The sequence below is a fragment of the Mytilus californianus genome, unplaced genomic scaffold (assembly GCF_021869535.1).
Source record: "Mytilus californianus isolate M0D057914Y unplaced genomic scaffold, xbMytCali1.0.p SCAF_2, whole genome shotgun sequence".
Taxonomy (NCBI): domain Eukaryota; kingdom Metazoa; phylum Mollusca; class Bivalvia; order Mytilida; family Mytilidae; genus Mytilus; species Mytilus californianus.
Genome location: NW_026262668.1, coordinates 66437063 through 66451335, shown reverse-complemented (window position 1 = coordinate 66451335; position 14273 = coordinate 66437063). Strand labels below are relative to the sequence as shown.

The 14273-nt window shown below is 31.1% G+C and overlaps 1 protein-coding gene across 1 annotated transcript in view; it reads right to left on the bottom strand.

The window, feature by feature from the left end:
* The window catches only part of LOC127730270 (ecdysone receptor-like), a 124086-nt gene extending 110336 nt beyond the window's left edge, over positions 1 to 13750 (bottom strand). Inside the window, exons 1-3 of the mRNA XM_052238573.1 lie at positions 13675 to 13750; positions 13040 to 13108; positions 4821 to 4987 (exon numbers count right to left, since the gene is read on the bottom strand). The gene's annotated coding sequence lies outside the window, so the exon portion shown is untranslated. The remainder of the gene's footprint in view (positions 1 to 4820; positions 4988 to 13039; positions 13109 to 13674) is intronic.
* Positions 13751 to 14273: the final 523 nt, after the last annotated feature.

Genomic DNA, 14273 nt, shown 5'->3' with positions numbered 1-14273 from the left:
ACATTATTCTTTATTCTGACCACTGGCTATGGAGTATTAAAATAAGGTTAATAGGGCCACTAAATATTGTCAGGCAGCCAGATTATTTAACAACTAGAGGCTCTTTAATGTTGGTCACCTGGATCTATGTGCATTTTCAATAATTGCCAAAAATGGCTTCGGATTACATAAAAAATTTAATTTGATTTACTTAACATTAAGGAAAAAACAAACACAATGTTAAATATATAAAAATCCAACAGACAAAAAGGATAATCACAATACAATTTTAAGATTATCATAATATTTGTGAACCGTCTTGGATTAAATAAATGCAGACAGCATATCCCCTCGGTCTTAATAACAATATCATGGGACAACTCGTTACATATATCTAAACTTTCCCTATTGATATCATAAAAATTGTTGATAAAAGACAATGTTTTACAATCGCATCAATCACAATCAAAAAACCTAAAAGTGGTATTAATTAATGCTTGTGTTGCATCCTTCGTACATGATTGATTGTTTGCACAAATGTCTTTTGTTGGATCAAAAGCTCGATGCGAGGTTATAATGTATTGTTTCTAATTTTGCTGACTTTAAATAAAGCCAATTAGATTGGAATGTACCAATTAATCTTTAAATCCCCTTTCTGCGCTAACATAATCTATTTTTAGTAACTTTGGCATCGATCGTAGAAGCAATTATCTCAAATTCAAAAAGGTTTCTTCTCTCATTATAATGTTGCGTCTATATATGCATTTATACTTGCAATCCTGAGTGAGGTTCCAAAGTTATTTTCCAGAAACCTATTTCTGCACTGATTTCCATCTATTTATAGTAACTTTGACCTGACCTAGGACACAGCACACTTTAAAGTTATAGGGATTTTTCAATCATAATATTCATGACAATATATATAATTATGGTTCCAATGTCATGAAAGTTCTAGAGTGATAATCTAGAAACTCCTTTCCTGCACTAATTTCAGTCTATTTTTAGTATCTTGTGACGTTGACATTGGACAAAGGGACCTCAAAATCAAAAGGGATCTTTTTCATATGTTGCCATATAAGGTAGCTGATATCAATTATTTGAATTATTGTTGGGAAACCGAGATGACTAAAGAACTGACGGACAAACATACTGTTGGACAGACTAACTGACAGACATACTGTCAGACAGACTGACTGACATAAAGGTTAAAAAGTATATACCCCCACTTTTTCATAGCAAGGGGTATAATCAAAATAAGAATGATCAATTCTTCATAGCAAGGGGTATTATAACAAGAGGCTCTCAAGAGCCTGAATCGCTCACCTGTAATTTTTTGCTTAAATCTTTCATCAATGATTATTTTTGCTTTTCAATATATATTAATGAGTGGCTTAAAACTTCCATTGAAATGTTCTTTGTATCTGTCATATTTTCTTCAAAATCAAAGAAATGCATTTTACCCTTATGTTCCATTTTAGCCATAGTGGCTATGTTTCTTGACGTACAAGAAAATAAAATACAAAATTTATACTAGATACTCTGAAACTCATTCAGCCCAAGTTTCCCTGAAATTGATTCAGCAGTTTCAAAGGAGAAGATTTTTTAAAGTAAGCAAACTAAATGAACAAATTGTGAAAAATTAATTTTAAAGGGCAATAACTCCTTAAGGGGACAATTGACAATTTTGGTCATACAAAACTTATTTGTAGATCTTACTTTGCTGAACATTTTTGCTGTTTACAGTTTATCTTTATCATTAATAATATTCAAGATAATAACAAATTCTGCAAAATTTCCATAAAATTACCAATTAAGTGGCAGCAATCTAACAATGGATTGTTAGATTCATCTGAAAATTTCAGGGCTGACAGAGCTTGGCCTAATAAACATTTTTACCACTCATCAGATTAGCTCTAAATGCTTTAGCTTTTGAGATATAAGCCAAAAATTCCATTTTACCCCTATGTTCTATTTTTAAGCCATGGCGGCCATGTTTTTTTACAAAACAGAAAATAAAACACAAACTTTATTCTAGATTCCCTTAAAATCATTCAGCTTAAGTTTGGTTGGAATTGGTTCAGTAGTTTCAGAGAAGATTTTTTTAAGTTAGAAAACATGATAAACAAATTGTGTAAAATTGTCCTTAAAGGGCAATAACTCCTTAAGGGGTCAATTGACAATTTTGATCATAGGAACTTATTTGTAGATCTTACCATGCTGAACATTTTTGATGTTCACAGTTTATCTTTATCATTAATAATATTCAAGATAATAACCAAAAACTGCCAAATTTCCTTAAAATTACCAATTTAGTGGCAGCAACCCAACAATGGGTTATCAGATTCAACTGAAAATTTCAGGGCTGATAGAACTTCACCTAATGAACACTTTAATCCCCCATGTCAGATTTGCTCTAAATGCTTTGGTTTTTGAGATATAAGCCAAAAACTGCATTTTACCCCTATGTTCTATTTTTAGCCATGGCGGCTATATTATTTGACGAAACAGTAAATAAAACACAAACTTTATTTTAGATACCCTAAGCATCATTCAGCTTAAGTTTGGTTGGAATTGGTTTAGTAGTTTCACAGGAGAAGATGTTTGAAATAGTTTACGCCAGACGGACGACAACGGACAACAGACGACGACGGACGCCAAGTGATGGCAAAAGCTCACGGTTCCTTCGGAACGGTGAGCTAAAAATAAGAATGATAAATTCTTCATAGCAAGGGGTATAATAAAAATAAGAATGATAAATTCTTCATAGCAAGGGGTATAATAAAAATAAGAATGATAAATTCTTCATACCAAGGGGTATAATCAAAATAAGAATGATAAATTCTTTCATAGTGTAGGGTATAATCAAAATAAAATGATAAATTCGTAATTCATGAAGTAATTACATTTGTTTTCAATAGTAAGATAAATAAACTGTTGACACAGAGATATATCTCACCTTTTTGTAGTTTTGATAGTATAATGCAAATATTGAATCTAAATGGCAATATCTTAACATGTAAACTATGAAAAACATTCAATGATCTTAAATGTGCAGGACCAAATACTTCTATGGAAATGAGAAATGCCAATACTTATAAAACTGCATACCAAATACAATTGATGTAATATCATAAGTGGTGCTCTTTACACTAACCAAAACACCAACTTCAACTTGTAATAAATTGCTTCGCCGAGCACAGCTGGATACGACCGCAGAGGTCAAACCCTGAACAGTTAGGGCAAAGATGGACAAAATTTTCACGCTTGATACAGGTCTGAATTTTGATTGTAATTAAATATTTGACACATAATACGTTTCTGACACAGAATAACTGTAGTCAAAGAACTTAGAATTGGTTATATAATTTGAATTTATATTCAATATTTTGCTTTTGTGCAATACATTATGCTGTTGCAAATTGACCCCCCCCCAAAAAAAAAAAAAAATTTACCCCCCCCTTTATTTTTGCTTTTGCAACCATAATCATCCATTTAAATACATCATAAAAGTCTTAAAATAGAAAATGACATACATAATCATGGCTAAAATTAATTTACCTTAATCAGCATTTTTAAAATTATTAAAATAGGAACTTCTAAAAATAAATTGACAGCTAATCACCTCAATCAATCAATCAATCCCAACCTTCCTTTTGTGGTTATAAACCTTGTGTTTAAATTTCATAGATTTCTATTTACATTTACTAAAGTTATTGTCCAGAAACCAAATGTCTTCGAAAAATGCTGAAGACGATGTGATACCAATATACGACCACAAAATGTAAAAGTTATAAAGTCAAGGAACCGTAATGAGGGGGCAGTGCCAAATAATCTTCATGGAAATGAGATATGCCAATGCTAATGCATCTTAATCACATACCAAATACCATTGACCTACCACTAATGGTCCCCCTTAAATTGACCTAATCAAAAACTAATACATGTAAACTAAGCAAATGTTTCAAAGTCAATAGACCATGACTGAAGGGGAGGGATCAAATAGTCTCCATGGAAACTGAGATGTGCCAATGCTAATACAACTGCATGCTAAATATCATTGACCTACCACTTGTGGTTCCCCATAAACTGACCTTATCAAAAACTAATAAATGTAAAGTAAGCAAAAGTTTAATAGTCAATAGACCATGACGAGGGGGCTGGGCCAAATAATCTCCATGGAAATGAGATGTGCCAATGCTAATACAACAGTGTACCAAATATCATAGACCTACCACTAGCGGTGCCCCATAAACTGACCTAATCAAAAACTAATACATTGTTGAGGCCGCCGTCAGAAACAGCATACCTAAGTTTCTCTTTTTGACTCAGTCATAGCAGGAAAAAAAAAAGTAATTTTTGACACCAACATCTTCTTCTGCAAAGATTTATTTATAACAAAGGTTAAAATTACCATCCTTCAATGATCTTTTTTTTTCCTTGCAAAAATAAAGAGATTTTAAAATATGGCGAAACTTGCTAAATCAGCAAGATTTGATAATGTAGAATTTTATTAGTTTGATCTTGATTTGAAATATCGGAAACAAATAAATTCACTCTTGCTCTAGGTTGTTGATGTTTAACTAACTGATCAGTTAAGTTGAGAAAATACACTCTGCTATTGGCTAAATAAATAATGCTTTATACTTCAGATTATGATAAATAAAAGTAAGAAACAAAATAGTACCTAAATGTAATTTATATAAAAAAAAGAAAAATTTTATTAAAGTACATCTGTTGCATTTGCTGATAACTCACAAGAAATAAAAAGATACATACCTTTTACCACATCTCCCTTTATCAACAAATATACGATCATTAAGCAGAGAAACAACTCAACCCACCTCTGCTTCTGATGACTAAAGCTTTTATATTTCACAGCAGTATGCTTATATTAAATCAGCTGTTAGAACGATTCCGTGCTAAGCTGTCCTATTTTTTTGCTCCAAGGAAAGAATACATTAATCCAATGATTTAGTAAGGATCAATATTTCCGCTACAGTCACAGTTACTGAAAGGAAAAGGAGAAAAACAAATTTCACCTGATGCACTTAATGAGCTGATGACACAAAAAGGAGTTTAATTTATTTCTTAAATAGACCTTTAATTAGTTATATTTTCGTCACAATAAGGAAAATTAGCACTAGATGCTGATTAGATATAAATAGGGAGGAAGATATGTCAGAAAAAATCTCTATCACTAAGCAAGTTATTGATTACTAGCGAGTTTGGTTGTTAAAAACTATTTTCTTTAAAATAAAAAAGAAATTATGAAAAAAACATCCATACAATTAAAAAAAACAAACTACTGGTATTTAAAAAAAAAAAAAAAGAAATGAGGAAAAATCATCCATACAATTAAAAAAAAACTATGAATTCTATCCCAGGAACAAAATAATAATTTAAGAAATTATAAAGTATAATGTTGTCTACATTTGAATAACCAGAGACCCTAAAGAGCCTGTGTCACTCTCACCTTCATCTTATACAATGGCCACTTTATAGTAAAAATAATCATTAAAGGGGAATTTCAGTCATGTAAACATATTTGTAGATCTTATCCTGCTGATAATTTTTCCTTTTTAAAGTTTCTTTTTTATCTATTATAGTCAAGATAATAGGCAAAAAATGCATAAAAATGTTAAAAATTATCACTTAAGGGCAATAGTTTTATTAAAGAATCAACTGAAGATTTCGACCATTATGGCTTATTTGTAGATCTTGTCTTGCTGATCATTTGTGCTATTTAAAGTTTCTATCTATCTATTACAGTTTTCAAGATAATAAGCAATAAAAATTCGTAAGGGTTCCGAGGAACCCAGTGTCTCACCTACTTTTTCTGTTAATCGCAGGCTCAACAAAAATAAGGAAGTAAATCAATAAAAATATTCCTCTTGATACTATCTTTTGATTGAAAAAAGCTTCTGTCCAAGTTTGGTAAAAATCCAGGATAGTTTATGAATCTCATAAATGTTTAAAAACTTTAACTGCAGACTGAATGTAATGTTAACTGGAAGAAAACAAAATTTCCTTCTAGATACTAGCATTTGATCATAAACAAGCTTCTGTCCAAGTTTGGTACAAATCCAAAATAGTATAAGAAAGTTCTTAAAATTTTAAAAACTTTAACCACAGAGTGAATATGTTGTTTCCTGGCAGAAAATCTAAGTCCATTTAAAAGTAAAAAACGGAAAAAACGGATTTATTTTTTTACAAAATTTTCTTCTAGATACTAGCTTTTGATCATAAACAAGCTTCTGTCCAAGTTTGGTACAAATCCAAAATAGTATAGGAAAGTTATTAAAATTTTAAAAACTTTAACCACAGAGTGAATATGTTGTTTCTTGGCATAAAATCTAAGTCCATTTAAAAGTAAAATACAGAAAAAATGGATTTATTTTTTTACAAAATTTACCTTTGGATACTATCTTATGATCATAAACAAGCTTCTGTCCAAGTTTGGTACAAACCCAGGATAGTTTAAGAAAGTTATTAAAATTTTAAAAACTTTAACCACAGAGTGAATGTAATATTTCCTGGCAGAAAAACTAAGTCCATTTATAAGTAAAATACGGAAAAAATGGAATTTTATTTTTACAAAATTCACTTCTGGATACTATCTTATGATCATAAACAAGCTTCTGTCCAAGTTTGGTAGAAATCCAGGATAGTTTAAGAAAGTTATTAAAATTTCAAAAACTTTAACCACAGAGTGAATATTTGTGGACGCCGCCGACGACGACGCCAACGGAATGTAGGATCGCTATGTCTCGCTTTTTCGACTAAAGTCGAAGGCTCGACAAAAATGGAGAAAATCATCATAAAAGGGCAATAACTCCAATAAGGAATCGACTAATGATTTCGGTTGAAGATCTTGTCTTGTTGATCATTTTTGTTTTTAAAGTTTCTATCTATCTATTATAATTTTTAAGATATTGGGCAAAAACGGAAAAAAAATGGTAAAAATTGTCATTAAAGGGCAATAACTGTAATAAGAAGTTGACAGATTTCAGCTTTATTGATTTTTTTGGTCATGTTGAATTATTTGTAGATCTTAATTGTCTTGCTGAATCATTTTTGCTATCAAAATTTCTGTCTATCTTTATAATTTACAAGATAATAGGCAAAAATTTTAAAAAATGGTAAAATTCATCATTGAAGGGCAATAACTCCTATAAGATGTCATCTGACAGTTTTGACATAATGACAATAGGTAGAGCTCAACATTTTGCACATTTCTGCCCATATCAGAATTACTCTTTTTACAGTAGTTTTCGAAATAATAGGCAAAACTTGCATGTTCTATTTTTAGCCATGTCGGCCATCTTGGATGACAGGTGACGTCCTCGGGCACATTTTTTTAAACAAGATACCCTAATGATGACTGTGGCCAAGTTTGGTTAAATTTGGCCCAGTAGTTTCAGAGGAGTAGGTTTTTGTAAAAGTTAACAAACGATGATGGACGGTGACGACAGATGCCTAGTGATGAGAAAAGCTCACTTGACCTTTCGGAAAGGTGAGCTAAAAAGAGTTAGTGTAATACATCAATGCAACAGCAATCCAGCAATATAAAAACCCAAGACATCTAGATATCAACATATGGCCTTCAACAATAGACATGTGTTTATACAAGGTCAAGCTATAAATCACCCTAGAACTTATCTAAAGAACAAAAAAGATTGCTGAGTAACATATTTGTTTTTGGTTCATTATTTTGTACATAAATTAGGTCGTTAGTTTTCTCATTTGATTTGTTTTACATTTGTCATTTGGGACCTTTTATAGCTGACTTTGCGGTATGGGCTCATTGTTGAAGACCATATGGTGACCTATAGTTGTTAATTTGTGTCACTTGTGGAGAGTTGTATAATTTTGCAATCATATCACATCTTCTTATTTTTATAATATAAGCTAAGACCACTGCTTTCAAAACAGTTGTATTTGCCCCCTCTTTAAATAATCTGTAAACAGGAAGTCAATGAGTGATGAATCTGAAAAAGCTTCATATGAAATAACATGTTCACATGAAGACTGATTACAAATTTCAGTAAGCTCTTATTTGAAGTTTACTAGAAAAGTGCAAAGAAAATTTCATACATGAACATTTTGTGTCAGAATATTTGGTAAATAGGAATTTGAGGATAGATGAATCTGAACACACAATAAAGCATGCTCATATAAAGCATGCTTACAAATTTCAATCTGTGTAGTTCATGACAAAAATGTGACAGAAATTTCATGGGACGGACAGACAAACAAATAGATACAGCAGTAACAAGAATGTGTCCATAGTACATGGATGCCCCACTCGCACTATCATTTTCTATGTTCAGTGGACCGTGAAATTGGGGTAAAAACTCTAATTTGGCATTAAAATTAGAAAGATCTTATCATAGAGAACATGTGTACTAAGTTTCAAGTTGATTGGACTTCAACTTCATCCAAAACTACCTTGACCAAAACCTTTAACCTGAAGCAGGACAGACGAAAGAACTGACGCATAGACCGAAAAACATAATGCCCCTCTACTATCATAGATGGGGCATAAAAAAAAACTTCTTAACCAGAGCAGGGGTATAGGACACACTGACAGAGAGGGGTGAAACAGTATATTATCCTGGAGTGAAATATCCTGCAATTTGATTGGTTACCTAAACGTGGGATATGAGCCCATATCCCCTGTAAATGAAAACAAAGTTAACAAGTTTTAGGTTTCTAAAAAGCTTTGGAGTGCTTTTCTGTATCATAATTTTAAGTAAGATGTGGTTTATATGGTTGTTTAAGTACGAGAAAGGTGTTATTTATCTCCTTTGTGCATATACTCATAAGTGTGGTATTATAAGCCCATCTTATATGGGTGTATTGTGGTATACAGTAGTTTTTCCATAAATACTACCTACAAAAACTTAAATTTACATTATTCAATTCCTACGAAACTAAAACAGAACATTAGGATTGATAGACGAAAACGTCTGTCATCGTCCGTTAACTTTTACAAAAGTCTTTACCTCAAAAACCACTGGGGTAAAATGCAAGTTTTGCCTATTAATTTGGAAAACTGCTAATAATAAAGAAAATTCGTAAGGGTTCCGCGGAACCCAGTGTCTCGCCTACTTTTTCTGTTAATCGCAGACTCAACAAAAATGAGGAAGTAAATCATTAAAAATATTCCTCTTAATACTATCTTTTGATTGTAAGAAGCTTCTGTCCAAGTTTGGTAAAATTCCAGGATAGTTTATGATTTAAAACAACTGTTTAAAAACTTTAACTGCAGACTGAATGTAATGTTAACTGGAAGAAAACAAAATTTCCTTCTAGATACTAGCATTTGATCATAAACAAGCTTCTGTCCAAGTTTGGTACAAATCCAAAATAGTATAAGAAAGTTATTAAAATTTTAAAAACTTTAACCACAGAGTGAATATGTTGTTTCCTGGCAGAAAATCTAAGTCCATTTAAAAGTAAAAAACGGAAAAAATGGATTTATTTTTTTACAAAATTTCCTTCTAGATACTAGCTTTTGATCATAAACAAGCTTCTGTCCAAGTTTGGTACAAACCCAGGATAGTTTAAGAAAGTTATTAAAATTTTAAAAACTTTAACCACAGAGTGAATGTAATATTTACCGGCAGAAAAACTAAGTCCATTTATAAGTAAAATACGGAAAAAATGGAATTTTATTTTTACAAAATTTACTTCTGGATACTATCTTATGATCATAAACAAGCTTCTGTCCAAGTTTGGTACAAACCCAGGATAGTTTAAGAAAGTTATTAAAATTTCAAAAACTTTAACCACAGAGTGAATATTTGTGGACGCCGCCGACGACAACGACGCAGACGGAATGTAGGATCGCTATGTCTCGCTTTTTCGACTAAAGTCGAAGGCTCGACAAAAATCTGACAAGGGCAAACATGTTTAAAATGTTGAGCTCTACCTATTGTTAATTTACCTCAAAACTGTCAGATGACTTCTTATAGGAGTTATTGCCCTTAAATTTTACCATTATTTTAATTTTTGCCTATTATCTCGAAAATTATAATAGATAGACAGAAACTTAAAAAGGACAAATGATCAGAAAGACAAATACAAATAAGTCAAGATGATTAAAATTGTCAGACGACTCATTATTAGAGTCATTGCCCTTTAATGACGTTTTTTTACCAAGTTTTTTGTTTTTACCTAAAATCTTAAAAACTATAATAGATAGATAGAAGCTTTAAATAGCGAAAATGATCAGCAAGATAAGATCTAAAAATAAGTCAAACATAAGGGAAATCGTTAGCCAACTCCGTATTGAAGTTATTGCCCTTTTAATAACGATTTCCCCATTTTGGTATATTATCTTGAAACTGTAATAGATAGTTTTTCTTTAGATGCTATTTTTTGGTCTTGAAGATTAGCTTCTGTCAAGGTTTCATAACAATCCATGAGGGTTAACAAATTTATCATATCAAAAAAATTTAATCCCAGACTGTCAGTAAATATTAACTAAAAAAAAAGGAGTCCATCTATCAGAAAAATACTAAAAATGAAAAAAAACATATTTCCAAAGGTTTGCTTCAGACATTATCTCTTAATCATTAAAAAGCGTCTTCAAAAGTTTCATAAAACTCTTATGAAGTTTTGACAAAGTAATTGATGTGAAACAAACTTTAACCTCAAACTGTATCTACTTGTTAACTGTTAAAAAACTACCGGTAAGTCCATTTATCAGTAAAATATGGAAAAATGAAAATAAATATTTTCAAAATTTGTTCTGTATACTGTATTTTGGTCATAAACAAGTTTTGTCCAAATTTCGTAAATTTCTATGAATGTTTGACAAAGTTATTGAAGACTGAAAAACATTAATCTCAGACTGAGCCTGAGTGTTAACTGTAAAAAAAATAAGTCCATTTATCAGTAAAATACTGAAAAATAAGAATAAATATTTTAAAAATGTTGAAGATGCTGACAATGGAATCTAGGATCGTTATGTCTCACCTTCACGAAATAAATTTTGCAGGCTCAACAATAAACTTAACTTTATATCTCATGTTTATTTCAAATATTTACTTAAAAAAAAATTGAAAGAACTTCTTTAAATTGAGTTGTTTGACAAAAAAGTACACATATCAAAAAGAACATGCAAGTACTAAACCTGATATGAAATCATACAGGCATACACTTTACAATAATAACACAGACCTCATTCAATTGAAATCCTTAGTTATTTAAACTGTATACCTCAGTATTACCTTCAATAATTATTTAAATTTTATAACTCAAGAATTATTTAAACTGAAAGAAGACTTTTGAAGAGTTAAATATATATTTAAAAATATCTATATTTTCAAAACACATACAATGCGTATATATATAAAGATGCATTAGATCCTCTTGTGCTTACAATCCTCCATGGAGATTTTGAAGTTTGCATGAATGATGGATTTATTTCTGGAAGTTTTATTGATAACAAAGTTGTTTTTATGCACTTTCCAATGACATACCCGTAAAAGCTTGTCAGGAGCAGCATCTCCTGGTTGTCTTAAAAATGTAATAATTAATTACATTATCACAATAACTTAACATTGACCTAATAACTACAAAGTATGAGGATAAAGTCAGATGAACCTTTCAGACGGACATGTAATCTTACAAACATTCTATACACCAATTATGGTTGTCCTTTTACTCATAATAACTTTAATAGTCACTTGTTAAAATATTCTGTTGACACAGAGATATGTCTGGTCTATATGTAATTTTGATATTAAAATGCAAAAGCTGAAATGGCAATATTTAACATGTAAACTTTTCACAACAGTCAATATGTTCATTTTGACCAGGCCTGATCTGGTGGTGTAACACCTTACAAAGTCTATCTGAAATCATTTTTGTAAAAAATCAGCTCAAGCCGGTGCTAGAGGCCTTCTTAAACTTGCAGTGAGGTGAGAGTTGTTTTGCTAAGAGTTGTAGGCCTCACTGTGACTTTGAGATGAAGAACAGCAAAAAAAGCGCTTTGTTTTTCTAATAGACCATAACTAAGGGGCAGAATCTAAATAATCCCATTAGAAATGAGATGTGCTAATGCTAATACATCTGCATACCAAATATCATTGACATACCACTAATGGTTCCCCTTAAACATGTTAAACTGACCGAATTACTACATTAACATTTAAACTAAGAAAAACGTTTCAAAGTCAATGACCCATGACTGAAGGGTCAGGTTAATATGAAATCCATGGAAATGAGATGTGATAAACTCCTACAACTGCACACCACTTATCATTGACTTTACATTAGTAGTTCGTGTAAAAAATGATTTCTGACAATACATTGCATTTTCTCTTATGTTCTAGTTTTAGCCATGGTGCCTCGTGGACATGTTGGTTTTTGTACTAAAAAGAACTCAACATGAACTATGGATAGTCTAGTTTTAGCCATGGTGCCTCGTGGACATGTTGGTTTATGTACTAAAAAGAACTTAACAAACTATAGCACCCTAAAGATCAATACTGTAAAGATTTATTTCAATAGTTCATCAGTTACCCTAGAGATGATCTATGAAAAAAGTTGCAGACAATGGATAATAGGTTCGAATATGACTGAATTATTTTAGATTGAATGTCACATAGTATCTGGATTTAAGTCAAGCCTTTAATGTAGGTCAGAATGACCTAGGTTTTACCAGATGCTACCATACAATGATGTAATGAAATAGATTAGTTCCTTCATAATATAATTCAAGTGGAAGAAATATTCTGTGATATTATTTCCACTAGAACAAATATTACAGTATTTGTTCCTAATGGAATAAAGATTATAGAATATGTGTTCCAATAGGATCAGCTATTATGGCATTGCTTATAACAAAGGTTCCAGGGGAACTTCTGTAAGGCGGAACAAATGTACATCAACAACAACATGTACCTCATTAAATTTTTAGTAAAAGTAAATTGATTATAGGCGACTTAGTATAACAGAAATGTACTCAGGACCTGTTGAGCTCAAAGCAAAACATTCTAGCAATAATCAAACATTGAAAGGCAATTACTTAATAAATAAACATACAAACCACAACTAATTAGATAGGAATTTTCTTCAGACCAGGATATAAAATTGTCCCTTGTTTAATGTAAAATATCTAAAACCAGAAATGCAATATGTTACTAACATGTGTTAAATAACAGTTTTAAAAATCAATAGATCTTTGATGAGAATTGTATTGGGTAATAGGATTAGCAAGAACTGAAACATATTAACATGACACAACTTCAGATATTTAGTACATTTTATCTGGAATTAGTTAAATACATGCTGATACATCAATAACGACGGAGTTTAAACTTTACTTCATTGCCTTGTTGTTCAGCAAAGTTAAAGAAAGTACTGGTGACACATTTTAATTGTAGTTGCAATAGATCACATTTCATTTCAAAGCCCTAGCTTTGCCATAAAATGAAGGCATTCCAAAAACTAAACAATGGATATATTTTTATCTTAGGTACTTTTTTGTGTGGATTGATATATGATTTTGTGGCTTCGACATACAAGCAAATAGGCAATTTATCTTTTGTTGAACTTTATAGTTCATTGATATTGGCACAAATCACAAAATCATTATACCAGGACTAATATTTAACGAATTCACAGTATATGGAAAATTTAAAATTGAAGGATGTAAAAAACAGTTAGATGCATGGATTTTACCTGATATTAATAATGAATATCTATGTATCATGTCTGCTATGATATTGCTGTGACGTGGTTACTGTCCATGGTTTTGGATCTGAAAGGAAATCAGAACAGTAGTATTTAACTAAAACCTATTTCAAATATTCTAAAGATATAAAGATCGTTTGTTTAATCCCTTTGTTCTACTTAGAGCTGTTCCAGAATGTATCGGGTAGGGGGAGGGGGGAGGCACTCAAATTTATCTAATATGCGTGCACTTTCTCTTTATTCTCTTATCTTAAAATCTCTTTATTTGTTGATCTTGTATTGCTGATCGTTTTTTTTTTTTCTGTTTAAAATTTTCTCTATCTGCTATTGCTTTTGCCCAAAACACAAAATGGGATAAAAACCATCACTCCTATATCATAGACAATTTAGTCTTTGTTGACCAATCATTAGATCTTGTCTTGCAGATTATTTTTGCTGTTTATAGTTTATCTCTATATCTATACACTAATTTTTTGCACCTTTTGTTTGTTTGCGGTATACCATCTTTTCCGCAAGTTTATTGTTTTCTGTTTGGTATTAAATTAATAGTTAAGATCCATTTTGTTACATCTGGTGATCGTTTAAGA